This window comes from Phyllobates terribilis, unplaced genomic scaffold (assembly GCF_046119375.1).
Source record: "Phyllobates terribilis strain yellow unplaced genomic scaffold, ASM4611937v1 Scaffold_63__1_contigs__length_7903474, whole genome shotgun sequence".
Classification (NCBI taxonomy): Eukaryota; Metazoa; Chordata; class Amphibia; order Anura; family Dendrobatidae; genus Phyllobates; species Phyllobates terribilis.
In genome coordinates this window covers 2,754,490-2,780,708 of record NW_027362823.1, presented here as the reverse complement: position 1 = coordinate 2,780,708, position 26,219 = coordinate 2,754,490, and the positions used below count along the sequence as shown (strand labels likewise).

Here is a 26,219-nt window from a genome sequence, read left to right as displayed (position 1 = left end):
GGCTTTGCTTTTCTTCTCCTCATTGGATTTTTCATGTTCAAAGTTGCAGAAGCCAGATTACAAGCTCATTTTGGTTCAACTTCAGCAACTGTGCATTGCATTGCCATGTAATGTGATGCAATGCTATCTTTCTAGCTCTCCCTTTTTACTTCCTTTTGGATAAACAGACATATTAGGCAAGCATTTTGGAGCTTTCACCTAAATAACTACAGGTGGTGAGATAAGCTGCACAATATAATTGACCTTTCAGTATATTGTTGCACACACACCATCTATTTAGCAAATGCCCTTGTTATCAACAGCAGCCTTTTAAACTCACCTGAGCTAACAGGTATGTGCGCTGGTTACTCTGCTGCGCTTAAAATTTCTTTTTTGGTTTGCTACAATGCCTTTTCTGAAACGTTGTCTCCTTCTGCTGGAACACTGACTTCTTTCATTTAATGCCTGCAGACTATAAAAGAGAACCCAACTCAAAAAGTTTGGTTGATTAGTCTGTGGCATTCTGTTAAACTGTTGCTTATGGCGGTCTCTGTGAGCTTCTCAGCGACATTCAGCCAGCCAGGTATCCTGCCTGCAGTAGATGGAATGTGGCAATGGAACGCTGGCTGCGCGTGTCATAATAGGCTCTGAGCCTTTATATACCTGTGCACAGCAGCAGCCACCTTCAGTCTGCTGCTGGACAGCCAGCAGCAGCAGCAGCAGGAGAGGTATGTAATCAGGAGCCCTCCTGCTAAGGGTAGACAGCTGCTCGTTCCACCCCACCCCCCGCCTTAATTGGTTCTCCTCCCTTCCAACGGTGTTGAGGCGGGTGGGAACAGCAGGGGGTGAAGGTGCTGTGTTTAAAGAGGTGGAGTTATGCAGATCTAAAACGCGTGGATTGCAGCAGCAGCAAGCCGAAAAGTGCAGGCATGTAAGGGATCTAGAGGTTGACAACATGTCTTCTTAACGGGAGTCCAGGAGCTCATCTCCACAAATGGACTTTTCAGGATCCTTGGGTGGCTCCGTAGTTTGAAACCAATTCTGGTTATCGCTTCTCGGCCTTTTGGCTAAGATCAAGTGTAGTATCTGTTCTTATCAGTTTAATATCTGATACGTCCCCTATCTGGGGACCATATATTAAATGGATTTTTAGAACAGGGAGATGGAAAAAGAGCTTGCTCTGTCCACTCCACGCATTGACCTGGTATTGCAGTATCTCCAGGACCGGTGCACCCCTTCTTTAATGCAGTTTCTAAAATCAGAAAGAATTGAATTCAATGTTTTTTGTTCATTTTGCTTGTTTGTCGGATTTTGGGATGGACTCTTTGGCTTTGCTTTTCTTCTCCTCATTGGATTTTTCATGTTCAAAGTTGCAGAAGCCAGATTACAAGCTCATTTTGGTTCAACTTCAGCAACTGTGCATTGCATTGCCATGTAATGTGATGCAATGCTATCTTTCTAGCTCTCCCTTTTTACTTCCTTTTGGATAAACAGACATATTAGGCAAGCATTTTGGAGCTTTCACCTAAATAACTACAGGTGGTGAGATAAGCTGCACAATATAATTGACCTTTCAGTATATTGTTGCACACACACCATCTATTTAGCAAATGCCCTTGTTATCAACAGCAGCCTTTTAAACTCACCTGAGCTAACAGGTATGTGCGCTGGTTACTCTGCTGCGCTTAAAATTTCTTTTTTGGTTTGCAACAATGCCTTTTCTGAAACGTTGTCTCCTTCTGCTGGAACACTGACTTCTTTCATTTAATGCCTGCAGACTATAAAAGAGAACCCAACCCAAAAAGTTTGGTTGATTAGTCTGTGGCATTCTGTTAAACTGTTGCTTATGGCGGTCTCTGTGAGCTTCTCAGCGACATTCAGCCAGCCAGGTATCCTGCCTGCAGTAGATGGAATGTGGCAATGGAACGCTGGCTGCGCGTGTCATAATAGGCTCTGAGCCTTTATATACCTGTGCACAGCAGCAGCCACCTTCAGTCTGCTGCTGGACAGCCAGCAGCAGCAGCAGGAGAGGTATGTAATCAGGAGCCCTCCTGCTAAGGGTAGACAGCTGCTCGTTCCACCCCACCCCCCGCCTTAATTGGTTCTCCTCCCTTCCAACGGTGTTGAGGCGGGTGGGAACAGCAGGGGGTGAAGGTGCTGTGTTTAAAGAGGTGGAGTTATGCAGATCTAAAACGCGTGGATTGCAGCAGCAGCAAGCCGAAAAGTGCAGGCATGTAAGGGATCTAGAGGTTGACAACATGTCTTCTTAACGGGAGTCCAGGAGCTCATCTCCACAAATGGACTTTTCAGGATCCTTGGGTGGCTCCGTAGTTTGAAACCAATTCTGGTTATCGCTTCTCGGCCTTTTGGCTAAGATCAAGTGTAGTATCTGTTCTTATCAGTTTAATATCTGATACGTCCCCTATCTGGGGACCATATATTAAATGGATTTTTAGAACAGGGAGATGGAAAAAGAGCTTGCTCTGTCCACTCCACGCATTGACCTGGTATTGCAGTATCTCCAGGACCGGTGCACCCCTTCTTTAATGCAGTTTCTAAAATCAGAAAGAATTGAATTCAATGTTTTTTGTTCATTTTGCTTGTTTGTCGGATTTTGGGATGGACTCTTTGGCTTTGCTTTTCTTCTCCTCATTGGATTTTTCATGTTCAAAGTTGCAGAAGCCAGATTACAAGCTCATTTTGGTTCAACTTCAGCAACTGTGCATTGCATTGCCATGTAATGTGATGCAATGCTATCTTTCTAGCTCTCCCTTTTTACTTCCTTTTGGATAAACAGACATATTAGGCAAGCATTTTGGAGCTTTCACCTAAATAACTACAGGTGGTGAGATAAGCTGCACAATATAATTGACCTTTCAGTATATTGTTGCACACACACCATCTATTTAGCAAATGCCCTTGTTATCAACAGCAGCCTTTTAAACTCACCTGAGCTAACAGGTATGTGCGCTGGTTACTCTGCTGCGCTTAAAATTTCTTTTTTGGTTTGCTACAATGCCTTTTCTGAAACGTTGTCTCCTTCTGCTGGAACACTGACTTCTTTCATTTAATGCCTGCAGACTATAAAAGAGAACCCAACTCAAAAAGTTTGGTTGATTAGTCTGTGGCATTCTGTTAAACTGTTGCTTATGGCGGTCTCTGTGAGCTTCTCAGCGACATTCAGCCAGCCAGGTATCCTGCCTGCAGTAGATGGAATGTGGCAATGGAACGCTGGCTGCGCGTGTCATAATAGGCTCTGAGCCTTTATATACCTGTGCACAGCAGCAGCCACCTTCAGTCTGCTGCTGGACAGCCAGCAGCAGCAGCAGCAGGAGAGGTATGTAATCAGGAGCCCTCCTGCTAAGGGTAGACAGCTGCTCGTTCCACCCCACCCCCCGCCTTAATTGGTTCTCCTCCCTTCCAACGGTGTTGAGGCGGGTGGGAACAGCAGGGGGTGAAGGTGCTGTGTTTAAAGAGGTGGAGTTATGCAGATCTAAAACGCGTGGATTGCAGCAGCAGCAAGCCGAAAAGTGCAGGCATGTAAGGGATCTAGAGGTTGACAACATGTCTTCTTAACGGGAGTCCAGGAGCTCATCTCCACAAATGGACTTTTCAGGATCCTTGGGTGGCTCCGTAGTTTGAAACCAATTCTGGTTATCGCTTCTCGGCCTTTTGGCTAAGATCAAGTGTAGTATCTGTTCTTATCAGTTTAATATCTGATACGTCCCCTATCTGGGGACCATATATTAAATGGATTTTTAGAACAGGGAGATGGAAAAAGAGCTTGCTCTGTCCACTCCACGCATTGACCTGGTATTGCAGTATCTCCAGGACCGGTGCACCCCTTCTTTAATGCAGTTTCTAAAATCAGAAAGAATTGAATTCAATGTTTTTTGTTCATTTTGCTTGTTTGTCGGATTTTGGGATGGACTCTTTGGCTTTGCTTTTCTTCTCCTCATTGGATTTTTCATGTTCAAAGTTGCAGAAGCCAGATTACAAGCTCATTTTGGTTCAACTTCAGCAACTGTGCATTGCATTGCCATGTAATGTGATGCAATGCTATCTTTCTAGCTCTCCCTTTTTACTTCCTTTTGGATAAACAGACATATTAGGCAAGCATTTTGGAGCTTTCACCTAAATAACTACAGGTGGTGAGATAAGCTGCACAATATAATTGACCTTTCAGTATATTGTTGCACACACACCATCTATTTAGCAAATGCCCTTGTTATCAACAGCAGCCTTTTAAACTCACCTGAGCTAACAGGTATGTGCGCTGGTTACTCTGCTGCGCTTAAAATTTCTTTTTTGGTTTGCTACAATGCCTTTTCTGAAACGTTGTCTCCTTCTGCTGGAACACTGACTTCTTTCATTTAATGCCTGCAGACTATAAAAGAGAACCCAACCCAAAAAGTTTGGTTGATTAGTCTGTGGCATTCTGTTAAACTGTTGCTTATGGCGGTCTCTGTGAGCTTCTCAGCGACATTCAGCCAGCCAGGTATCCTGCCTGCAGTAGATGGAATGTGGCAATGGAACGCTGGCTGCGCGTGTCATAATAGGCTCTGAGCCTTTATATACCTGTGCACAGCAGCAGCCACCTTCAGTCTGCTGCTGGACAGCCAGCAGCAGCAGCAGCAGGAGAGGTATGTAATCAGGAGCCCTCCTGCTAAGGGTAGACAGCTGCTCGTTCCACCCCACCCCCCGCCTTAATTGGTTCTCCTCCCTTCCAACGGTGTTGAGGCAGGTGGGAACAGCAGGGGGTGAAGGTGCTGTGTTTAAAGAGGTGGAGTTATGCAGATCTAAAACGCGTGGATTGCAGCAGCAGCAAGCCGAAAAGTGCAGGCATGTAAGGGATCTAGAGGTTGACAACATGTCTTCTTAACGGGAGTCCAGGAGCTCATCTCCACAAATGGACTTTTCAGGATCCTTGGGTGGCTCCGTAGTTTGAAACCAATTCTGGTTATCGCTTCTCGGCCTTTTGGCTAAGATCAAGTGTAGTATCTGTTCTTATCAGTTTAATATCTGATACGTCCCCTATCTGGGGACCATATATTAAATGGATTTTTAGAACAGGGAGATGGAAAAAGAGCTTGCTCTGTCCACTCCACGCATTGACCTGGTATTGCAGTATCTCCAGGACCGGTGCACCCCTTCTTTAATGCAGTTTCTAAAATCAGAAAGAATTGAATTCAATGTTTTTTGTTCATTTTGCTTGTTTGTCGGATTTTGGGATGGACTCTTTGGCTTTGCTTTTCTTCTCCTCATTGGATTTTTCATGTTCAAAGTTGCAGAAGCCAGATTACAAGCTCATTTTGGTTCAACTTCAGCAACTGTGCATTGCATTGCCATGTAATGTGATGCAATGCTATCTTTCAAGCTCTCCCTTTTTACTTCCTTTTGGATAAACAGACATATTAGGCAAGCATTTTGGAGCTTTCACCTAAATAACTACAGGTGGTGAGATAAGCTGCACAATATAATTGACCTTTCAGTATATTGTTGCACACACACCATCTATTTAGCAAATGCCCTTGTTATCAACAGCAGCCTTTTAAACTCACCTGAGCTAACAGGTATGTGCGCTGGTTACTCTGCTGCGCTTAAAATTTCTTTTTTGGTTTGCTACAATGCCTTTTCTGAAACGTTGTCTCCTTCTGCTGGAACACTGACTTCTTTCATTTAATGCCTGCAGACTATAAAAGAGAACCCAACCCAAAAAGTTTGGTTGATTAGTCTGTGGCATTCTGTTAAACTGTTGCTTATGGCGGTCTCTGTGAGCTTCTCAGCGACATTCAGCCAGCCAGGTATCCTGCCTGCAGTAGATGGAATGTGGCAATGGAACGCTGGCTGCGCGTGTCATAATAGGCTCTGAGCCTTTATATACCTGTGCACAGCAGCAGCCACCTTCAGTCTGCTGCTGGACAGCCAGCAGCAGCAGCAGCAGGAGAGGTATGTAATCAGGAGCCCTCCTGCTAAGGGTAGACAGCTGCTCGTTCCACCCCACCCCCCGCCTTAATTGGTTCTCCTCCCTTCCAACGGTGTTGAGGCGGGTGGGAACAGCAGGGGGTGAAGGTGCTGTGTTTAAAGAGGTGGAGTTATGCAGATCTAAAACGCGTGGATTGCAGCAGCAGCAAGCCGAAAAGTGCAGGCATGTAAGGGATCTAGAGGTTGACAACATGTCTTCTTAACGGGAGTCCAGGAGCTCATCTCCACAAATGGACTTTTCAGGATCCTTGGGTGGCTCCGTAGTTTGAAACCAATTCTGGTTATCGCTTCTCGGCCTTTTGGCTAAGATCAAGTGTAGTATCTGTTCTTATCAGTTTAATATCTGATACGTCCCCTATCTGGGGACCATATATTAAATGGATTTTTAGAACAGGGAAATGGAAAAAGAGCTTGCTCTGTCCACTCCACGCATTGACCTGGTATTGCAGTATCTCCAGGACCGGTGCACCCCTTCTTTAATGCAGTTTCTAAAATCAGAAAGAATTGAATTCAATGTTTTTTGTTCATTTTGCTTGTTTGTCGGATTTTGGGATGGACTCTTTGGCTTTGCTTTTCTTCTCCTCATTGGATTTTTCATGTTCAAAGTTGCAGAAGCCAGATTACAAGCTCATTTTGGTTCAACTTCAGCAACTGTGCATTGCATTGCCATGTAATGTGATGCAATGCTATCTTTCTAGCTCTCCCTTTTTACTTCCTTTTGGATAAACAGACATATTAGGCAAGCATTTTGGAGCTTTCACCTAAATAACTACAGGTGGTGAGATAAGCTGCACAATATAATTGACCTTTCAGTATATTGTTGCACACACACCATCTATTTAGCAAATGCCCTTGTTATCAACAGCAGCCTTTTAAACTCACCTGAGCTAACAGGTATGTGCGCTGGTTACTCTGCTGCGCTTAAAATTTCTTTTTTGGTTTGCTACAATGCCTTTTCTGAAACGTTGTCTCCTTCTGCTGGAACACTGACTTCTTTCATTTAATGCCTGCAGACTATAAAAGAGAACCCAACCCAAAAAGTTTGGTTGATTAGTCTGTGGCATTCTGTTAAACTGTTGCTTATGGCGGTCTCTGTGAGCTTCTCAGCGACATTCAGCCAGCCAGGTATCCTGCCTGCAGTAGATGGAATGTGGCAATGGAACGCTGGCTGCGCGTGTCATAATAGGCTCTGAGCCTTTATATACCTGTGCACAGCAGCAGCCACCTTCAGTCTGCTGCTGGACAGCCAGCAGCAGCAGCAGCAGGAGAGGTATGTAATCAGGAGCCCTCCTGCTAAGGGTAGACAGCTGCTCGTTCCACCCCACCCCCCGCCTTAATTGGTTCTCCTCCCTTCCAACGGTGTTGAGGCGGGTGGGAACAGCAGGGGGTGAAGGTGCTGTGTTTAAAGAGGTGGAGTTATGCAGATCTAAAACGCGTGGATTGCAGCAGCAGCAAGCCGAAAAGTGCAGGCATGTAAGGGATCTAGAGGTTGACAACATGTCTTCTTAACGGGAGTCCAGGAGCTCATCTCCACAAATGGACTTTTCAGGATCCTTGGGTGGCTCCGTAGTTTGAAACCAATTCTGGTTATCGCTTCTCGGCCTTTTGGCTAAGATCAAGTGTAGTATCTGTTCTTATCAGTTTAATATCTGATACGTCCCCTATCTGGGGACCATATATTAAATGGATTTTTAGAACAGGGAAATGGAAAAAGAGCTTGCTCTGTCCACTCCATGCATTGACCTGGTATTGCAGTATCTCCAGGACCGGTGCACCCCTTCTTTAATGCAGTTTCTAAAATCAGAAAGAATTGAATTCAATGTTTTTTGTTCATTTTGCTTGTTTGTCGGATTTTGGGATGGACTCTTTGGCTTTGCTTTTCTTCTCCTCATTGGATTTTTCATGTTCAAAGTTGCAGAAGCCAGATTACAAGCTCATTTTGGTTCAACTTCAGCAACTGTGCATTGCATTGCCATGTAATGTGATGCAATGCTATCTTTCTAGCTCTCCCTTTTTACTTCCTTTTGGATAAACAGACATATTAGGCAAGCATTTTGGAGCTTTCACCTAAATAACTACAGGTGGTGAGATAAGCTGCACAATATAATTGACCTTTCAGTATATTGTTGCACACACACCATCTATTTAGCAAATGCCCTTGTTATCAACAGCAGCCTTTTAAACTCACCTGAGCTAACAGGTATGTGCGCTGGTTACTCTGCTGAGCTTAAAATTTCTTTTTTGGTTTGCTACAATGCCTTTTCTGAAACGTTGTCTCCTTCTGCTGGAACACTGACTTCTTTCATTTAATGCCTGCAGACTATAAAAGAGAACCCAACCCAAAAAGTTTGGTTGATTAGTCTGTGGCATTCTGTTAAACTGTTGCTTATGGCGGTCTCTGTGAGCTTCTCAGCGACATTCAGCCAGCCAGGTATCCTGCCTGCAGTAGATGGAATGTGGCAATGGAACGCTGGCTGCGCGTGTCATAATAGGCTCTGAGCCTTTATATACCTGTGCACAGCAGCAGCCACCTTCAGTCTGCTGCTGGACAGCCAGCAGCAGCAGCAGCAGGAGAGGTATGTAATCAGGAGCCCTCCTGCTAAGGGTAGACAGCTGCTCGTTCCACCCCACCCCCCGCCTTAATTGGTTCTCCTCCCTTCCAACGGTGTTGAGGCGGGTGGGAACAGCAGGGGGTGAAGGTGCTGTGTTTAAAGAGGTGGAGTTATGCAGATCTAAAACGCGTGGATTGCAGCAGCAGCAAGCCGAAAAGTGCAGGCATGTAAGGGATCTAGAGGTTGACAACATGTCTTCTTAACGGGAGTCCAGGAGCTCATCTCCACAAATGGACTTTTCAGGATCCTTGGGTGGCTCCGTAGTTTGAAACCAATTCTGGTTATCGCTTCTCGGCCTTTTGGCTAAGATCAAGTGTAGTATCTGTTCTTATCAGTTTAATATCTGATACGTCCCCTATCTGGGGACCATATATTAAATGGATTTTTAGAACAGGGAGATGGAAAAAGAGCTTGCTCTGTCCACTCCACGCATTGACCTGGTATTGCAGTATCTCCAGGACCGGTGCACCCCTTCTTTAATGCAGTTTCTAAAATCAGAAAGAATTGAATTCAATGTTTTTTGTTCATTTTGCTTGTTTGTCGGATTTTGGGATGGACTCTTTGGCTTTGCTTTTCTTCTCCTCATTGGATTTTTCATGTTCAAAGTTGCAGAAGCCAGATTACAAGCTCATTTTGGTTCAACTTCAGCAACTGTGCATTGCATTGCCATGTAATGTGATGCAATGCTATCTTTCTAGCTCTCCCTTTTTACTTCCTTTTGGATAAACAGACATATTAGGCAAGCATTTTGGAGCTTTCACCTAAATAACTACAGGTGGTGAGATAAGCTGCACAATATAATTGACCTTTCAGTATATTGTTGCACACACACCATCTATTTAGCAAATGCCCTTGTTATCAACAGCAGCCTTTTAAACTCACCTGAGCTAACAGGTATGTGCGCTGGTTACTCTGCTGCGCTTAAAATTTCTTTTTTGGTTTGCTACAATGCCTTTTCTGAAACGTTGTCTCCTTCTGCTGGAACACTGACTTCTTTCATTTAATGCCTGCAGACTATAAAAGAGAACCCAACCCAAAAAGTTTGGTTGATTAGTCTGTGGCATTCTGTTAAACTGTTGCTTATGGCGGTCTCTGTGAGCTTCTCAGCGACATTCAGCCAGCCAGGTATCCTGCCTGCAGTAGATGGAATGTGGCAATGGAACGCTGGCTGCGCGTGTCATAATAGGCTCTGAGCCTTTATATACCTGTGCACAGCAGCAGCCACCTTCAGTCTGCTGCTGGACAGCCAGCAGCAGCAGCAGCAGGAGAGGTATGTAATCAGGAGCCCTCCTGCTAAGGGTAGACAGCTGCTCGTTCCACCCCACCCCCCGCCTTAATTGGTTCTCCTCCCTTCCAACGGTGTTGAGGCGGGTGGGAACAGCAGGGGGTGAAGGTGCTGTGTTTAAAGAGGTGGAGTTATGCAGATCTAAAACGCGTGGATTGCAGCAGCAGCAAGCCGAAAAGTGCAGGCATGTAAGGGATCTAGAGGTTGACAACATGTCTTCTTAACGGGAGTCCAGGAGCTCATCTCCACAAATGGACTTTTCAGGATCCTTGGGTGGCTCCGTAGTTTGAAACCAATTCTGGTTATCGCTTCTCGGCCTTTTGGCACGATCCTTGTGATTGGTGTCAGGAGGCAGGTTCGTGATCACTGGAATTCTTTCTCGGCCTTTTCCGATTGGAACTGCTGCTATTGGGAAGGAAGGAAGGTGTTTCTCGTACCTTTCGGCGTGGAAGGAATTCTGGATCGTGGAGGAGGATTTCTTCAGGACTGGAGTTCTGGACGCTGCTGAACAGAAGGGATCGAGTCTGGTGCTGTTATTTTTGGACGTCATCGGGCTTTCTTTTGAATTTTCTCTGTGTGGAAATGGAGATGAATTTGGATCAGGACGATGCCTACATGAAGGACACCATCCGGTTTGTGGTGAGTGTGGAATTTAGGCAAGTTAAAAACTTGGACTTTTTGTACAGGAAAGTCTTTACTCCTATCTTGCATATCAGCAAGGATGAGTACTTTTGTGTTCAGTCATTTTCTAACAGAGGAGTACACGATGTGACTTTGAGAGGTGCTGGTGTATGTGAGAGGGTTTTTTCCAGTTTTAGATATGCTGCAGCCTGTGAGCATAGTGAGGTATTGGAAGGAATTTCAGCCACGCCTCGCTTTCAATTTGATCAAAGGATGCTAACAATACATATGTATAACCCTTTCATATCTGATGAGCAAGTGACTTCATACTTAAGAAGGTTTTGCTCCGTATTAATTATGAAAAAACGTTGTACGACTGGTTTTGGGGCCTGGAACGGCAAGAGACTGTATCAGGTCGTTTTTAAAAAGGACCCGTCAGTGGAGGGGGGTGTCTTAAGACCCCCACCAGTCGTGTTCATAAATAGAGATAGAGGCTTTTTGTTTTTTTCTAATATGCCACCATATTGTAAACGATGTCGGAAATATGGCCATATGGATGAAAATTGCGCCCCTTGTGAAGTATGTTCTGGCCCGGTTCATCAGGCGAGAGAGTGCCCAATGCAAGCCAGGCAAACATCTGAGGCTGATGCTGAAGATAAACAAGGGGATGGTGGGCAGATGGAGGATGGAGGATCAGAAAGTTCTTCTAATGTGGCGCAGGAAGTAGAGGTTCTGGCACCTCTAAGTAATAGAGAAAAAAGAGAAGAGAGGAAGAAAGCTGAAGAAAAGAAGAAAGAAGAAAGGAAGAAGGAAGAAAAGAAGAAGGAAGTAAAGAAGAAGGAAGAAAAGAAGAAGGAAGACAAGAAGAAGGAAGACAAGAAGAAAGAAGATAAAAAGAAAGAAGGAGAGAGGAAAGAAGATGGAAGAGAGGAAGGAACATTGGAAGAGGAAAAGGAGGGGCAACAAGGTATTGTGGATACAGTTGCTGCTCTGGCGGTATTATCAGAGATGTCGTCAGGGATTCCTTGTGCCCAGGAAAATATGGACTTAAGTTCAAAATCTTTGAAAAGGAGTACATGGGAAGAAGAGCAACAGGAGATCATGGAGGACTTGGGTGGGAAAAAATCTCGTGGTGACGCGTCTTCTTTGTTTGGGGATGTATCTCCCTCAAGTTCTTCTGATCAAGAATCCTTAATTGTGGATGTGAAATCACCTTTGGTAGATGAGGGCGGAGGGATTAGCCCTGGGCCTATTACTAGAAGATGATTACTGTTGTATCCCTGAATGTTCAGGGGTTGAACAATTTATACAAACGCACTGCATTATATGATTTTTTGAATAATGAGAAATGCGATTTTATTTTTTTACAAGAATGTAATTTAGAAAGGAAAATGAGCTATGAATATTTACGTGGAATATGGAAGGGTAACATGTTTTTTTCTGGTGGGAATGAATTGAAAAGTGATGGGGTGGGTTTTTTGTGCTCTAGTGAGTGGGAGGTGGTGAAGTATGAGGAAATTTACCCTGGTCGTATTCTATGTGTAGAAGTAATGAGGGAGGGTAAAAGGGTGCGTTGTTTTAATATTTATGCTCATACTGAGAAAAATCAAAGATTACATTTATTCGAGATTTTACAGCTTTTTTTATCAGGTGCGGATCCGATTTTAATTGGTGGGGATTTTAACTGCCAGTTAAATAATGTACGGGATGGGTCGGTAACCTGCCTTAAGAACATAATTTCTGCCTTCAGTTTAAAGGATGCATGGGCTATGGATGGTAGTAAAAAAGAATTTGAAGTTACGTGGTCAAACAGAGGTTTTACGTCTAGGATTGATCACTTTTTTATGTCTGATTCTTTTAAATGTTCCTCTTTTAAGACAAGTATTAATCCTTTTTCGGATCATAAGTTATTGGGATGCACTTTAGCAATAGACCCTTGCGGTAAGAAAAAACCTTCGCATTGGAAACTGAATGTTTCTTTATTACAGGGGGAAAATTTTAAAGAAGACTTTAAGGTTTTTTATAATGAATTAAAACTTAACAAAAAGGGTTTTAAGTGTATTTTAGACTGGTGGGATTTTATGAAGGGTAAGATCAGAACCTTCTTTGTTAAATTGGGAAAGAGGAAAGCGTATGAGAAAAGGCAGTTTTATGATGCGTTAAATGCTAATTTGCAGTGTTATTATTATTTTCAAAACAATGGAGTTAATATGGACAGCAGTATTAGTGAGGTAAAGGAGAAAATTCAGAATGCACTAAAAGAGAAGGGAAAAGAAATCATCTTCAACTCTAGGGTAAAGGTCCTGGATGAGGATGAGAAATGCACTAAGTTTTTCTTTAAAAAAATATGTGGAAAAAAGGATTTTATTGAGGTCTTAGAGGGTGAGGTGAGCCCAGAAGGGAAAGCATTGCAGGCCAAAATGTTTTATGATGATCTGTTTTCTCGAAAAAAGATTGATGAATCATTGAAAAACCATTTTTTAGAGGTTCTGGATAAAGCTCTTAGTGAGGAAGAAAAATTACTTTTATCTAGGGAGTTTACTAAGGAGGAGATATTTAATACTATTTGCACTTTACAAAATCAGAAGACACCAGGTGTGGATGGCCTCCCTGTGGAGTTTTACAGGGTTGTGTGGGATATTATAGGGGAAGATTTTTATGAGTTGTTTTCAGAAGTGGAGTCCTCTTTTAATATTCCCAAGTCATGGGCAGAAGGCCTTATTGTTTTATTATATAAAAAAGGAGGAAAAGAACTGATTAAAAATTGGAGGCCTATTACGCTGCTAAATACAGACTATAAAGTATATGCAAAACTATTGGCCAATAGATTAAAGAGTGTGATAGGGTCGGTTATTGAGGTGGATCAGTCTTGTGCAGTCCCGAATCGTAAGATTACCGACACGCTAATCTTACTGAGAGATATAATATGGGATGTGGCTGATAGGAAGCAGGACTTGGCCCTTGTTTCCCTTGATTTTGAGGAGGCATATGATAGGGTTGCTCATGAGTTTTTATTTGCCGTTTTAAAAAAAATAGGATGTCCTGGTGTTTTTATTGAACGTATTAAATGTCTGTATAAGTTATGTTTTAGTAAGATTTCTATTAATGGTTTTTTATCGGAAAATATTAATATTAATTGTGGGGTTAAGCAGGGGTGCCCCCTGTCGCCTATACTTTTCATTTGTGCAATAGAACCCCTTTTAACTGCTTTTAGGAAAGATAAAGTTATTAATGGCTTTTTTATTCCTGGCAGTAGGAATGACCAAGTGAAGGTTTTAGCTTATATGGATGATGTGTCAGTTTTAGTGCGGGACATTAAGAGTCTTCATAGAGTTTTAAGGACAGTTGTGTGGTTTGGTGGAGCATCTGGTTTTAAAATAAATTTAGAAAAATCAGGTGTTTTAACTATGGGTAAATTTCTTTTAAATTCGGATTGCAAGCTGATGAGAGTAATGGAAATTAAAGTTTTAGGGGTATTTTTTACAGAGACATGTGGGAATGTGAGGAATTGGGAGTCCCTGCTTGAAAGGGTAAGGAAAAAGATTGATTTTTGGAACTTGAGAAGTTTAACAATGGAAGGCAAAATCTTGATAATAAAGCAGGTCTTACTTCCGATAATTTTATACATTTCAACTGTTTTTATACCTCCTATTAATGTAATGAAAAAGATAATTAAGTTATGTTTTAATTTCCTATGGAAGTCAAAAATGGAAAGGGTAAAAAGGGAAGAGTTGTACAAAATTAAAGGGAAAGGAGGGAAAGGCTTCCCAGACATCAGAACCTTCATTTATGCCAAGTATTTAGCTAATTGCATATGCACTTTATTAGGACCAGTTTCTAGGCTGAAAACCTTTTTAACATACAATTTGGGTTTTTTTATTAGGAAATACAAATGGTTACAAATGCATTTGGATCGGCCATATAAGTTTATGCCATCTGGGAATTATATTATTTTAGAAAGAATTCTGAGGGATTTTAAATTAATGAATATGGATCTTAAAATACTTGGAAATCATAAGAACATTTTAAAAGTCTTAGAAAGCAGGGTGATAGCTAGTCCGGTAGAGCGATTTTCCGATAATGTTGTAGATAAAATTTGGATTAATGCAAATTTTAAGTGTTTGACTAATGAACACAAGGACTTAATATGGTGTAGTATTAAAGACTGTCTGCCAACTCGAGATTTCCAATATAGAAGAGGATTGGTACGGTTTGAAAAATGCCCAAGACGTAAATGTGCTGCTGGCGAAACAGCTATGCACATTTTTTGGAACTGTTGTTATGCGCAATTAGTATGGAGAAAGATTAGTAATTTAGTTAAAGCTCTAAGTGGTGTTAATTTTCTAGATTTTAATAGGATTTTTTACGGGTTGGGTGTCAAGGATGAAGTGTTCAAGGTTGTATGGATAATTTTATCTTGTGTGAAAATGGCGCTTTGGAAAACTCGGAATATTTTGATTTTTAAACATAAGGAAGTATCGGTACAAGAATGTATTAAGTTATGCCTAAGTTATATGTTTTTATATTTCTGGAGAGATAAGGTGTTGTTTGGTGATAAAAAAGCTAATGAAATTTGGAAGCAAAAAGATTGGAATGTACTTACCTTGTGATGTTCTTGTTGCACCATATGTACCCCCCTGTAAAAAATGGAAATTCTAAAGTTAAAATGAAAATAAACTGGAATATGGAAAAAAAAAAAAAAAAATCTGTTCTTATCAGTTTAATATCTGATACGTCCCCTATCTGGGGACCATATATTAAATGGATTTTTAGAACAGGGAGATGGAAAAAGAGCTTGCTCTGTCCACTCCACGCATTGACCTGGTATTGCAGTATCTCCAGGACCGGTGCACCCCTTCTTTAATGCAGTTTCTAAAATCAGAAAGAATTGAATTCAATGTTTTTTGTTCATTTTGCTTGTTTGTCGGATTTTGGGATGGACTCTTTGGCTTTGCTTTTCTTCTCCTCATTGGATTTTTCATGTTCAAAGTTGCAGAAGCCAGATTACAAGCTCATTTTGGTTCAACTTCAGCAACTGTGCATTGCATTGCCATGTAATGTGATGCAATGCTATCTTTCTAGCTCTCCCTTTTTACTTCCTTTTGGATAAACAGACATATTAGGCAAGCATTTTGGAGCTTTCACCTAAATAACTACAGGTGGTGAGATAAGCTGCACAATATAATTGACCTTTCAGTATATTGTTGCACACACACCATCTATTTAGCAAATGCCCTTGTTATCAACAGCAGCCTTTTAAACTCACCTGAGCTAACAGGTATGTGCGCTGGTTACTCTGCTGCGCTTAAAATTTCTTTTTTGGTTTGCTACAATGCCTTTTCTGAAACGTTGTCTCCTTCTGCTGGAACACTGACTTCTTTCATTTAATGCCTGCAGACTATAAAAGAGAACCCAACCCAAAAAGTTTGGTTGATTAGTCTGTGGCATTCTGTTAAACTGTTGCTTATGGCGGTCTCTGTGAGCTTCTCAGCGACATTCAGCCAGCCAGGTATCCTGCCTGCAGTAGATGGAATGTGGCAATGGAACGCTGGCTGCGCGTGTCATAATAGGCTCTGAGCCTTTATATACCTGTGCACAGCAGCAGCCACCTTCAGTCTGCTGCTGGACAGCCAGCAGCAGCAGCAGCAGGAGAGGTATGTAATCAGGAGCCCTCCTGCTAAGGGTAGACAGCTGCTCGTTCCACCCCACCCCCCGCCTTAATTGGTTCTCCTCCCTTCCAACGGTGTTGAGGCGGGTGGGAACAGCAGGGGGTGAAGGTGCTGTGTTTAAAGAGGTGGAGTTATGCAGATCTAAAATGCGTGGATTGCAGCAGCAGCAAGCCGAAAAGTGCAGGCATGTAAGGGATCTAGAGGTTGACAACATGTCTTCTTAACGGGAGTCCAGGAGCTCATCTCCACAAATGGACTTTTCAGGATCCTTGGGTGGCTCCGTAGTTTGAAACCAATTCTGGTTATCGCTTCTCGGCCTTTTGGCTAAGATCAAGTGTAGTATCTGTTCTTATCAGTTTAATATCTGATACGTCCCCTATCTGGGGACCATATATTAAATGGATTTTTAGAACAGGGAGATGGAAAAAGAGCTTGCTCTGTCCACTCCACGCATTGACCTGGTATTGCAGTATCTCCAGGACCGGTGCACCCCTTCTTTAATGCAGTTTCTAAAATCAGAAAGAATTGAATTCAATGTTTTTTGTTCATTTTGCTTGTTTGTCGGATTTTGGGATGGACTCTTTGGCTTTGCTTTTCTTCTCCTCATTGGATTTTTCATGTTCAAAGTTGCAGAAGCCAGATTACAAGCTCATTTTGGTTCAACTTCAGCAACTGTGCATTGCATTGCCATGTAATGTGATGCAATGCTATCTTTCTAGCTCTCCCTTTTTACTTCCTTTTGGATAAACAGACATATTAGGCAAGCATTTTGGAGCTTTCACCTAAATAACTACAGGTGGTGAGATAAGCTGCACAATATAATTGACCTTTCAGTATATTGTTGCACACACACCATCTATTTAGCAAATGCCCTTGTTATCAACAGCAGCCTTTTAAACTCACCTGAGCTAACAGGTATGTGCGCTGGTTACTCTGCTGCGCTTAAAATTTCTTTTTTGGTTTGCTACAATGCCTTTTCTGAAACGTTGTCTCCTTCTGCTGGAACACTGACTTCTTTCATTTAATGCCTGCAGACTATAAAAGAGAACCCAACCCAAAAAGTTTGGTTGATTAGTCTGTGGCATTCTGTTAAACTGTTGCTTATGGCAGTCTCTGTGAGCTTCTCAGCGACATTCAGCCAGCCAGGTATCCTGCCTGCAGTAGATGGAATGTGGCAATGGAACGCTGGCTGCGCGTGTCATAATAGGCTCTGAGCCTTTATATACCTGTGCACAGCAGCAGCCACCTTCAGTCTGCTGCTGGACAGCCAGCAGCAGCAGCAGCAGGAGAGGTATGTAATCAGGAGCCCTCCTGCTAAGGGTAGACAGCTGCTCGTTCCACCCCACCCCCCGCCTTAATTGGTTCTCCTCCCTTCCAACGGTGTTGAGGCGGGTGGGAACAGCAGGGGGTGAAGGTGCTGTGTTTAAAGAGGTGGAGTTATGCAGATCTAAAACGCGTGGATTGCAGCAGCAGCAAGCCGAAAAGTGCAGGCATGTAAGGGATCTAGAGGTTGACAACATGTCTTCTTAACGGGAGTCCAGGAGCTCATCTCCACAAATGGACTTTTCAGGATCCTTGGGTGGCTCCGTAGTTTGAAACCAATTCTGGTTATCGCTTCTCGGCCTTTTGGCTAAGATCAAGTGTAGTATCTGTTCTTATCAGTTTAATATCTGATACGTCCCCTATCTGGGGACCATATATTAAATGGATTTTTAGAACAGGGAGATGGAAAAAGAGCTTGCTCTGTCCACTCCACGCATTGACCTGGTATTGCAGTATCTCCAGGACCGGTGCACCCCTTCTTTAATGCAGTTTCTAAAATCAGAAAGAATTGAATTCAATGTTTTTTGTTCATTTTGCTTGTTTGTCGGATTTTGGGATGGACTCTTTGGCTTTGCTTTTCTTCTCCTCATTGGATTTTTCATGTTCAAAGTTGCAGAAGCCAGATTACAAGCTCATTTTGGTTCAACTTCAGCAACTGTGCATTGCATTGCCATGTAATGTGATGCAATGCTATCTTTCTAGCTCTCCCTTTTTACTTCCTTTTGGATAAACAGACATATTAGGCAAGCATTTTGGAGCTTTCACCTAAATAACTACAGGTGGTGAGATAAGCTGCACAATATAATTGACCTTTCAGTATATTGTTGCACACACACCATCTATTTAGCAAATGCCCTTGTTATCAACAGCAGCCTTTTAAACTCACCTGAGCTAACAGGTATGTGCGCTGGTTACTCTGCTGCGCTTAAAATTTCTTTTTTGGTTTGCTACAATGCCTTTTCTGAAACGTTGTCTCCTTCTGCTGGAACACTGACTTCTTTCATTTAATGCCTGCAGACTATAAAAGAGAACCCAACCCAAAAAGTTTGGTTGATTAGTCTGTGGCATTCTGTTAAACTGTTGCTTATGGCGGTCTCTGTGAGCTTCTCAGCGACATTCAGCCAGCCAGGTATCCTGCCTGCAGTAGATGGAATGTGGCAATGGAACGCTGGCTGCGCGTGTCATAATAGGCTCTGAGCCTTTATATACCTGTGCACAGCAGCAGCCACCTTCAGTCTGCTGCTGGACAGCCAGCAGCAGCAGCAGCAGGAGAGGTATGTAATCAGGAGCCCTCCTGCTAAGGGTAGACAGCTGCTCGTTCCACCCCACCCCCCGCCTTAATTGGTTCTCCTCCCTTCCAACGGTGTTGAGGCGGGTGGGAACAGCAGGGGGTGAAGGTGCTGTGTTTAAAGAGGTGGAGTTATGCAGATCTAAAACGCGTGGATTGCAGCAGCAGCAAGCCGAAAAGTGCAGGCATGTAAGGGATCTAGAGGTTGACAACATGTCTTCTTAACGGGAGTCCAGGAGCTCATCTCCACAAATGGACTTTTCAGGATCCTTGGGTGGCTCCGTAGTTTGAAACCAATTCTGGTTATCGCTTCTCGGCCTTTTGGCTAAGATCAAGTGTAGTATCTGTTCTTATCAGTTTAATATCTGATACGTCCCCTATCTGGGGACCATATATTAAATGGATTTTTAGAACAGGGAGATGGAAAAAGAGCTTGCTCTGTCCACTCCACGCATTGACCTGGTATTGCAGTATCTCCAGGACCGGTGCACCCCTTCTTTAATGCAGTTTCTAAAATCAGAAAGAATTGAATTCAATGTTTTTTGTTCATTTTGCTTGTTTGTCGGATTTTGGGATGGACTCTTTGGCTTTGCTTTTCTTCTCCTCATTGGATTTTTCATGTTCAAAGTTGCAGAAGCCAGATTACAAGCTCATTTTGGTTCAACTTCAGCAACTGTGCATTGCATTGCCATGTAATGTGATGCAATGCTATCTTTCTAGCTCTCCCTTTTTACTTCCTTTTGGATAAACAGACATATTAGGCAAGCATTTTGGAGCTTTCACCTAAATAACTACAGGTGGTGAGATAAGCTGCACAATATAATTGACCTTTCAGTATATTGTTGCACACACACCATCTATTTAGCAAATGCCCTTGTTATCAACAGCAGCCTTTTAAACTCACCTGAGCTAACAGGTATGTGCGCTGGTTACTCTGCTGCGCTTAAAATTTCTTTTTTGGTTTGCTACAATGCCTTTTCTGAAACGTTGTCTCCTTCTGCTGGAACACTGACTTCTTTCATTTAATGCCTGCAGACTATAAAAGAGAACCCAACCCAAAAAGTTTGGTTGATTAGTCTGTGGCATTCTGTTAAACTGTTGCTTATGGCAGTCTCTGTGAGCTTCTCAGCGACATTCAGCCAGCCAGGTATCCTGCCTGCAGTAGATGGAATGTGGCAATGGAACGCTGGCTGCGCGTGTCATAATAGGCTCTGAGCCTTTATATACCTGTGCACAGCAGCAGCCACCTTCAGTCTGCTGCTGGACAGCCAGCAGCAGCAGCAGCAGGAGAGGTATGTAATCAGGAGCCCTCCTGCTAAGGGTAGACAGCTGCTCGTTCCACCCCACCCCCCGCCTTAATTGGTTCTCCTCCCTTCCAACGGTGTTGAGGCGGGTGGGAACAGCAGGGGGTGAAGGTGCTGTGTTTAAAGAGGTGGAGTTATGCAGATCTAAAACGCGTGGATTGCAGCAGCAGCAAGCCGAAAAGTGCAGGCATGTAAGGGATCTAGAGGTTGACAACATGTCTTCTTAACGGGAGTCCAGGAGCTCATCTCCACAAATGGACTTTTCAGGATCCTTGGGTGGCTCCGTAGTTTGAAACCAATTCTGGTTATCGCTTCTCGGCCTTTTGGCTAAGATCAAGTGTAGTATCTTTCGAAAAGGCGGTTTTGGATGTTGGCCGCCCTAGTAGATTGATACATTATGCACACTGGGGTTTAGGCGCTTGTTAGTACGCCAGGTGGCTAATATAGTCATCTGGTGGAAAGCATGGCCCCCCAGGATCGACGCCATTGGGCCGGGGAAGATCGAAAGCCCGAAGTGTGAAGTGCCCCAGGAGTGGTGATCCTGGGGTGCCTTAACTCACTGGGATTGGGAACCCCACTTGAGTTTATGGCACATTTGCACTAGCACTTCAATATTTCTTTCTTCACACACACCCTTATTCCGGGCCTTCTGGCCTTAGGATGGGGAATTTTTCAATTCCCGGTCGAAGGTCCGGGCAGTATTATACTGTGAAACCTTCACTATTTATTTAATTTTTTTTTGTCACTGTGTGTCCACTTTTTCACGTGTGTCCACGTCCTTACTAGGATTTTGTCGGGATGCGGTTCCCTTACGGGTTCCTCTCTTGGCAGGTCTAGGGGGGGAGTGTGTGGCCATCAGGTTCCGCTCCCCCCTGAACCCCCCTGGCTCTCCTCTTTCGGGAGGAGAGCGTTGTTGGCTCCCCTCTTCCGGGAGGGGAGCACAGTCTTTGGCTCCCAGTTCCTTGCTCGGGTGAGAACTCGGGCAGGTATTGAGGGTAAGATTGGGTCGCCTCTGGCTCCGGCTGGAGGTGGCTATTTGTCCCTGTGCCTCGCTGTGGCCTTCTGGCTCGGAGGGACGGGGAATGGTTTGGGGGACCCTTCTCCTTTTGGAGAGGGTTTCAAGAAGACCAGCATCCTAGTGCACTTTTTTTTTGTGGCACTTGTCACTTTTTTAAGCGCACTCGGGTTTTGTACACGAATTCGGGCTTTCGATAAAAGAAATAAAAAAAAAAAAAAAAAAAAAAAAATCTGTTCTTATCAGTTTAATATCTGATACGTCCCCTATCTGGGGACCATATATTAAATGGATTTTTAGAACAGGGAGATGGAAAAAGAGCTTGCTCTGTCCACTCCACGCATTGACCTGGTATTGCAGTATCTCCAGGACCGGTGCACCCCTTCTTTAATGCAGTTTCTAAAATCAGAAAGAATTGAATTCAATGTTTTTTGTTCATTTTGCTTGTTTGTCGGATTTTGGGATGGACTCTTTGGCTTTGCTTTTCTTCTCCTCATTGGATTTTTCATGTTCAAAGTTGCAGAAGCCAGATTACAAGCTCATTTTGGTTCAACTTCAGCAACTGTGCATTGCATTGCCATGTAATGTGATGCAATGCTATCTTTCTAGCTCTCCCTTTTTACTTCCTTTTGGATAAACAGACATATTAGGCAAGCATTTTAGAGCTTTCACCTAAATAACTACAGGTGGTGAGATAAGCTGCACAATATAATTGACCTTTCAGTATATTGTTGCACACACACCATCTATTTAGCAAATGCCCTTGTTATCAACAGCAGCCTTTTAAACTCACCTGAGCTAACAGGTATGTGCGCTGGTTACTCTGCTGCGCTTAAAATTTCTTTTTTGGTTTGCTACAATGCCTTTTCTGAAACGTTGTCTCCTTCTGCTGGAACACTGACTTCTTTCATTTAATGCCTGCAGACTATAAAAGAGAACCCAACCCAAAAAGTTTGGTTGATTAGTCTGTGGCATTCTGTTAAACTGTTGCTTATGGCGGTCTCTGTGAGCTTCTCAGCGACATTCAGCCAGCCAGGTATCCTGCCTGCAGTAGATGGAATGTGGCAATGGAACGCTGGCTGCGCGTGTCATAATAGGCTCTGAGCCTTTATATACCTGTGCACAGCAGCAGCCACCTTCAGTCTGCTGCTGGACAGCCAGCAGCAGCAGCAGCAGGAGAGGTATGTAATCAGGAGCCCTCCTGCTAAGGGTAGACAGCTGCTCGTTCCACCCCACCCCCCGCCTTAATTGGTTCTCCTCCCTTCCAACGGTGTTGAGGCGGGTGGGAACAGCAGGGGGTGAAGGTGCTGTGTTTAAAGAGGTGGAGTTATGCAGATCTAAAACGCGTGGATTGCAGCAGCAGCAAGCCGAAAAGTGCAGGCATGTAAGGGATCTAGAGGTTGACAACATGTCTTCTTAACGGGAGTCCAGGAGCTCATCTCCACAAATGGACTTTTCAGGATCCTTGGGTGGCTCCGTAGTTTGAAACCAATTCTGGTTATCGCTTCTCGGCCTTTTGGCTAAGATCAAGTGTAGTATCTGTTCTTATCAGTTTAATATCTGATACGTCCCCTATCTGGGGACCATATATTAAATGGATTTTTAGAACAGGGAGATGGAAAAAGAGCTTGCTCTGTCCACTCCACGCATTGACCTGGTATTGCAGTATCTCCAGGACCGGTGCACCCCTTCTTTAATGCAGTTTCTAAAATCAGAAAGAATTGAATTCAATGTTTTTTGTTCATTTTGCTTGTTTGTCGGATTTTGGGATGGACTCTTTGGCTTTGCTTTTCTTCTCCTCATTGGATTTTTCATGTTCAAAGTTGCAGAAGCCAGATTACAAGCTCATTTTGGTTCAACTTCAGCAACTGTGCATTGCATTGCCATGTAATGTGATGCAATGCTATCTTTCTAGCTCTCCCTTTTTACTTCCTTTTGGATAAACAGACATATTAGGCAAGCATTTTGGAGCTTTCACCTAAATAACTACAGGTGGTGAGATAAGCTGCACAATATAATTGACCTTTCAGTATATTGTTGCACACACACCATCTATTTAGCAAATGCCCTTGTTATCAACAGCAGCCTTTTAAACTCACCTGAGCTAACAGGTATGTGCGCTGGTTACTCTGCTGCGCTTAAAATTTCTTTTTTGGTTTGCTACAATGCCTTTTCTGAAACGTTGTCTCCTTCTGCTGGAACACTGACTTCTTTCATTTAATGCCTGCAGACTATAAAAGAGAACCCAACCCAAAAAGTTTGGTTGATTAGTCTGTGGCATTCTGTTAAACTGTTGCTTATGGCGGTCTCTGTGAGCTTCTCAGCGACATTCAGCCAGCCAGGTATCCTGCCTGCAGTAGATGGAATGTGGCAATGGAACGCTGGCTGCGCGTGTCATAATAGGCTCTGAGCCTTTATATACCTGTGCACAGCAGCAGCCACCTTCAGTCTGCTGCTGGACAGCCAGCAGCAGCAGCAGCAGGAGAGGTATGTAATCAGGAGCCCTCCTGCTAAGGGTAGACAGCTGCTCGTTCCACCCCACCCCCCGCCTTAATTGGTTCTCCTCCCTTCCAACGGTGTTGAGGCAGGTGGGAACAGCAGGGGGTGAAGGTGCTGTGTTTAAAGAGGTGGAGTTATGCAGATCTAAAACGCGTGGATTGCAGCAGCAGCAAGCCGAAAAGTGCAGGCATGTAAGGGATCTAGAGGTTGACAACATGTCTTCTTAACGGGAGTCCAGGAGCTCATCTCCACAAATGGACTTTTCAGGATCCTTGGGTGGCTCCGTAGTTTGAAACGAATTCTGGTTATCGCTTCTCGGCCTTTTGGCTAAGATCAAGTGTAGTATCTGTTCTTATCAGTTTAATATCTGATACGTCCCCTATCTGGGGACCATATATTAAATGGATTTTTAGAACAGGGAGATGGAAAAAGAGCTTGCTCTGTCCACTCCACGCATTGACCTGGTATTGCAGTATCTCCAGGACCGGTGCACCCCTTCTTTAATGCAGTTTCTAAAATCAGAAAGAATTGAATTCAATGATTTTTGTTCATTTTGCTTGTTTGTCGGATTTTGGGATGGACTCTTTGGCTTTGCTTTTCTTCTCCTCATTGGATTTTTCATGTTCAAAGTTGCAGAAGCCAGATTACAAGCTCATTTTGGTTCAACTTCAGCAACTGTGCATTGCATTGCCATGTAATGTGATGCAATGCTATCTTTCTAGCTCTCCCTTTTTACTTCCTTTTGGATAAACAGACATATTAGGCAAGCATTTTGGAGCTTTCACCTAAATAACTACAGGTGGTGAGATAAGCTGCACAATATAATTGACCTTTCAGTATATTGTTGCACACACACCATCTATTTAGCAAATGCCCTTGTTATCAACAGCAGCCTTTTAAACTCACCTGAGCTAACAGGTATGTGCGCTGGTTACTCTGCTGCGCTTAAAATTTCTTTTTTGGTTTGCTACAATGCCTTTTCTGAAACGTTGTCTCCTTCTGCTGGAACACTGACTTCTTTCATTTAATGCCTGCAGACTATAAAAGAGAACCCAACCCAAAAAGTTTGGTTGATTAGTCTGTGGCATTCTGTTAAACTGTTGCTTATGGCGGTCTCTGTGAGCTTCTCAGCGACATTCAGCCAGCCAGGTATCCTGCCTGCAGTAGATGGAATGTGGCAATGGAACGCTGGCTGCGCGTGTCATAATAGGCTCTGAGCCTTTATATACCTGTGCACAGCAGCAGCCACCTTCAGTCTGCTGCTGGACAGCCAGCAGCAGCAGCAGGAGAGGTATGTAATCAGGAGCCCTCCTGCTAAGGGTAGACAGCTGCTCGTTCCACCCCACCCCCCGCCTTAATTGGTTCTCCTCCCTTCCAACGGTGTTGAGGCGGGTGGGAACAGCAGGGGGTGAAGGTGCTGTGTTTAAAGAGGTGGAGTTATGCAGATCTAAAACGCGTGGATTGCAGCAGCAGCAAGCCGAAAAGTGCAGGCATGTAAGGGATCTAGAGGTTGACAACATGTCTTCTTAACGGGAGTCCAGGAGCTCATCTCCACAAATGGACTTTTCAGGATCCTTGGGTGGCTCCGTAGTTTGAAACCAATTCTGGTTATCGCTTCTCGGCCTTTTGGCTAAGATCAAGTGTAGTATCTGTTCTTATCAGTTTAATATCTGATACGTCCCCTATCTGGGGACCATATATTAAATGGATTTTTAGAACAGGGAGATGGAAAAAGAGCTTGCTCTGTCCACTCCACGCATTGACCTGGTATTGCAGTATCTCCAGGACCGGTGCACCCCTTCTTTAATGCAGTTTCTAAAATCAGAAAGAATTGAATTCAATGTTTTTTGTTCATTTTGCTTGTTTGTCGGATTTTGGGATGGACTCTTTGGCTTTGCTTTTCTTCTCCTCATTGGATTTTTCATGTTCAAAGTTGCAGAAGCCAGATTACAAGCTCATTTTGGTTCAACTTCAGCAACTGTGCATTGCATTGCCATGTAATGTGATGCAATGCTATCTTTCTAGCTCTCCCTTTTTACTTCCTTTTGGATAAACAGACATATTAGGCAAGCATTTTGGAGCTTTCACCTAAATAACTACAGGTGGTGAGATAAGCTGCACAATATAATTGACCTTTCAGTATATTGTTGCACACACACCATCTATTTAGCAAATGCCCTTGTTATCAACAGCAGCCTTTTAAACTCACCTGAGCTAACAGGTATGTGCGCTGGTTACTCTGCTGCGCTTAAAATTTCTTTTTTGGTTTGCTACAATGCCTTTTCTGAAACGTTGTCTCCTTCTGCTGGAACACTGACTTCTTTCATTTAATGCCTGCAGACTATAAAAGAGAACCCAACCCAAAAAGTTTGGTTGATTAGTCTGTGGCATTCTGTTAAACTGTTGCTTATGGCGGTCTCTGTGAGCTTCTCAGCGACATTCAGCCAGCCAGGTATCCTGCCTGCAGTAGATGGAATGTGGCAATGGAACGCTGGCTGCGCGTGTCATAATAGGCTCTGAGCCTTTATATACCTGTGCACAGCAGCAGCCACCTTCAGTCTGCTGCTGGACAGCCAGCAGCAGCAGCAGCAGGAGAGGTATGTAATCAGGAGCCCTCCTGCTAAGGGTAGACAGCTGCT

The 26,219-nt window shown here is 43.6% G+C and overlaps 13 non-coding genes and 3 pseudogenes across 13 annotated transcripts; all 16 read left to right on the top strand.

Moving 5' to 3' along the window:
* Positions 1 to 1,026: 1,026 nt before the first annotated feature.
* LOC141193105 (U2 spliceosomal RNA) lies at positions 1,027 to 1,217 on the top strand. The gene has a single exon (XR_012266403.1). It is a non-coding gene; the product is annotated as a U2 spliceosomal RNA (small nuclear RNA).
* Positions 1,218 to 2,329: 1,112 nt separating this feature from the next.
* Positions 2,330 to 2,520, top strand: LOC141193093 (U2 spliceosomal RNA). Its single transcript, XR_012266391.1, has one exon. It is a non-coding gene; the product is annotated as a U2 spliceosomal RNA (small nuclear RNA).
* A 1,115-nt stretch (positions 2,521 to 3,635) lies between these two features.
* LOC141193082 (U2 spliceosomal RNA) lies at positions 3,636 to 3,826 on the top strand. Its single transcript, XR_012266379.1, has one exon. It is a non-coding gene; the product is annotated as a U2 spliceosomal RNA (small nuclear RNA).
* A 1,115-nt stretch (positions 3,827 to 4,941) lies between these two features.
* Positions 4,942 to 5,132, top strand: LOC141193070 (U2 spliceosomal RNA). Its single transcript, XR_012266368.1, has one exon. It is a non-coding gene; the product is annotated as a U2 spliceosomal RNA (small nuclear RNA).
* Positions 5,133 to 6,247: 1,115 nt separating this feature from the next.
* Positions 6,248 to 6,438, top strand: LOC141193081 (U2 spliceosomal RNA). Its single transcript, XR_012266378.1, has one exon. It is a non-coding gene; the product is annotated as a U2 spliceosomal RNA (small nuclear RNA).
* Positions 6,439 to 7,553: 1,115 nt separating this feature from the next.
* LOC141193086 (U2 spliceosomal RNA) lies at positions 7,554 to 7,744 on the top strand. The gene has a single exon (XR_012266383.1). It is a non-coding gene; the product is annotated as a U2 spliceosomal RNA (small nuclear RNA).
* A 1,115-nt stretch (positions 7,745 to 8,859) lies between these two features.
* LOC141193058 (U2 spliceosomal RNA) lies at positions 8,860 to 9,050 on the top strand. The gene has a single exon (XR_012266357.1). It is a non-coding gene; the product is annotated as a U2 spliceosomal RNA (small nuclear RNA).
* Positions 9,051 to 15,164: 6,114 nt separating this feature from the next.
* On the top strand, positions 15,165 to 15,340 carry LOC141192584 (U2 spliceosomal RNA; annotated as a pseudogene).
* Positions 15,341 to 16,455: 1,115 nt separating this feature from the next.
* Positions 16,456 to 16,646, top strand: LOC141193047 (U2 spliceosomal RNA). The gene has a single exon (XR_012266346.1). It is a non-coding gene; the product is annotated as a U2 spliceosomal RNA (small nuclear RNA).
* Positions 16,647 to 17,761: 1,115 nt separating this feature from the next.
* On the top strand, positions 17,762 to 17,952 carry LOC141193036 (U2 spliceosomal RNA). The gene has a single exon (XR_012266335.1). It is a non-coding gene; the product is annotated as a U2 spliceosomal RNA (small nuclear RNA).
* Positions 17,953 to 19,067: 1,115 nt separating this feature from the next.
* Positions 19,068 to 19,258, top strand: LOC141193025 (U2 spliceosomal RNA). The gene has a single exon (XR_012266324.1). It is a non-coding gene; the product is annotated as a U2 spliceosomal RNA (small nuclear RNA).
* Positions 19,259 to 20,373: 1,115 nt separating this feature from the next.
* Positions 20,374 to 20,465, top strand: LOC141192634 (U2 spliceosomal RNA; annotated as a pseudogene).
* Positions 20,466 to 21,265: 800 nt separating this feature from the next.
* Positions 21,266 to 21,466, top strand: LOC141192592 (U2 spliceosomal RNA; annotated as a pseudogene).
* Positions 21,467 to 22,581: 1,115 nt separating this feature from the next.
* LOC141193012 (U2 spliceosomal RNA) lies at positions 22,582 to 22,772 on the top strand. Its single transcript, XR_012266313.1, has one exon. It is a non-coding gene; the product is annotated as a U2 spliceosomal RNA (small nuclear RNA).
* A 1,115-nt stretch (positions 22,773 to 23,887) lies between these two features.
* LOC141193001 (U2 spliceosomal RNA) lies at positions 23,888 to 24,078 on the top strand. The gene has a single exon (XR_012266302.1). It is a non-coding gene; the product is annotated as a U2 spliceosomal RNA (small nuclear RNA).
* Positions 24,079 to 25,190: 1,112 nt separating this feature from the next.
* On the top strand, positions 25,191 to 25,381 carry LOC141192989 (U2 spliceosomal RNA). The gene has a single exon (XR_012266291.1). It is a non-coding gene; the product is annotated as a U2 spliceosomal RNA (small nuclear RNA).
* Positions 25,382 to 26,219: the final 838 nt, after the last annotated feature.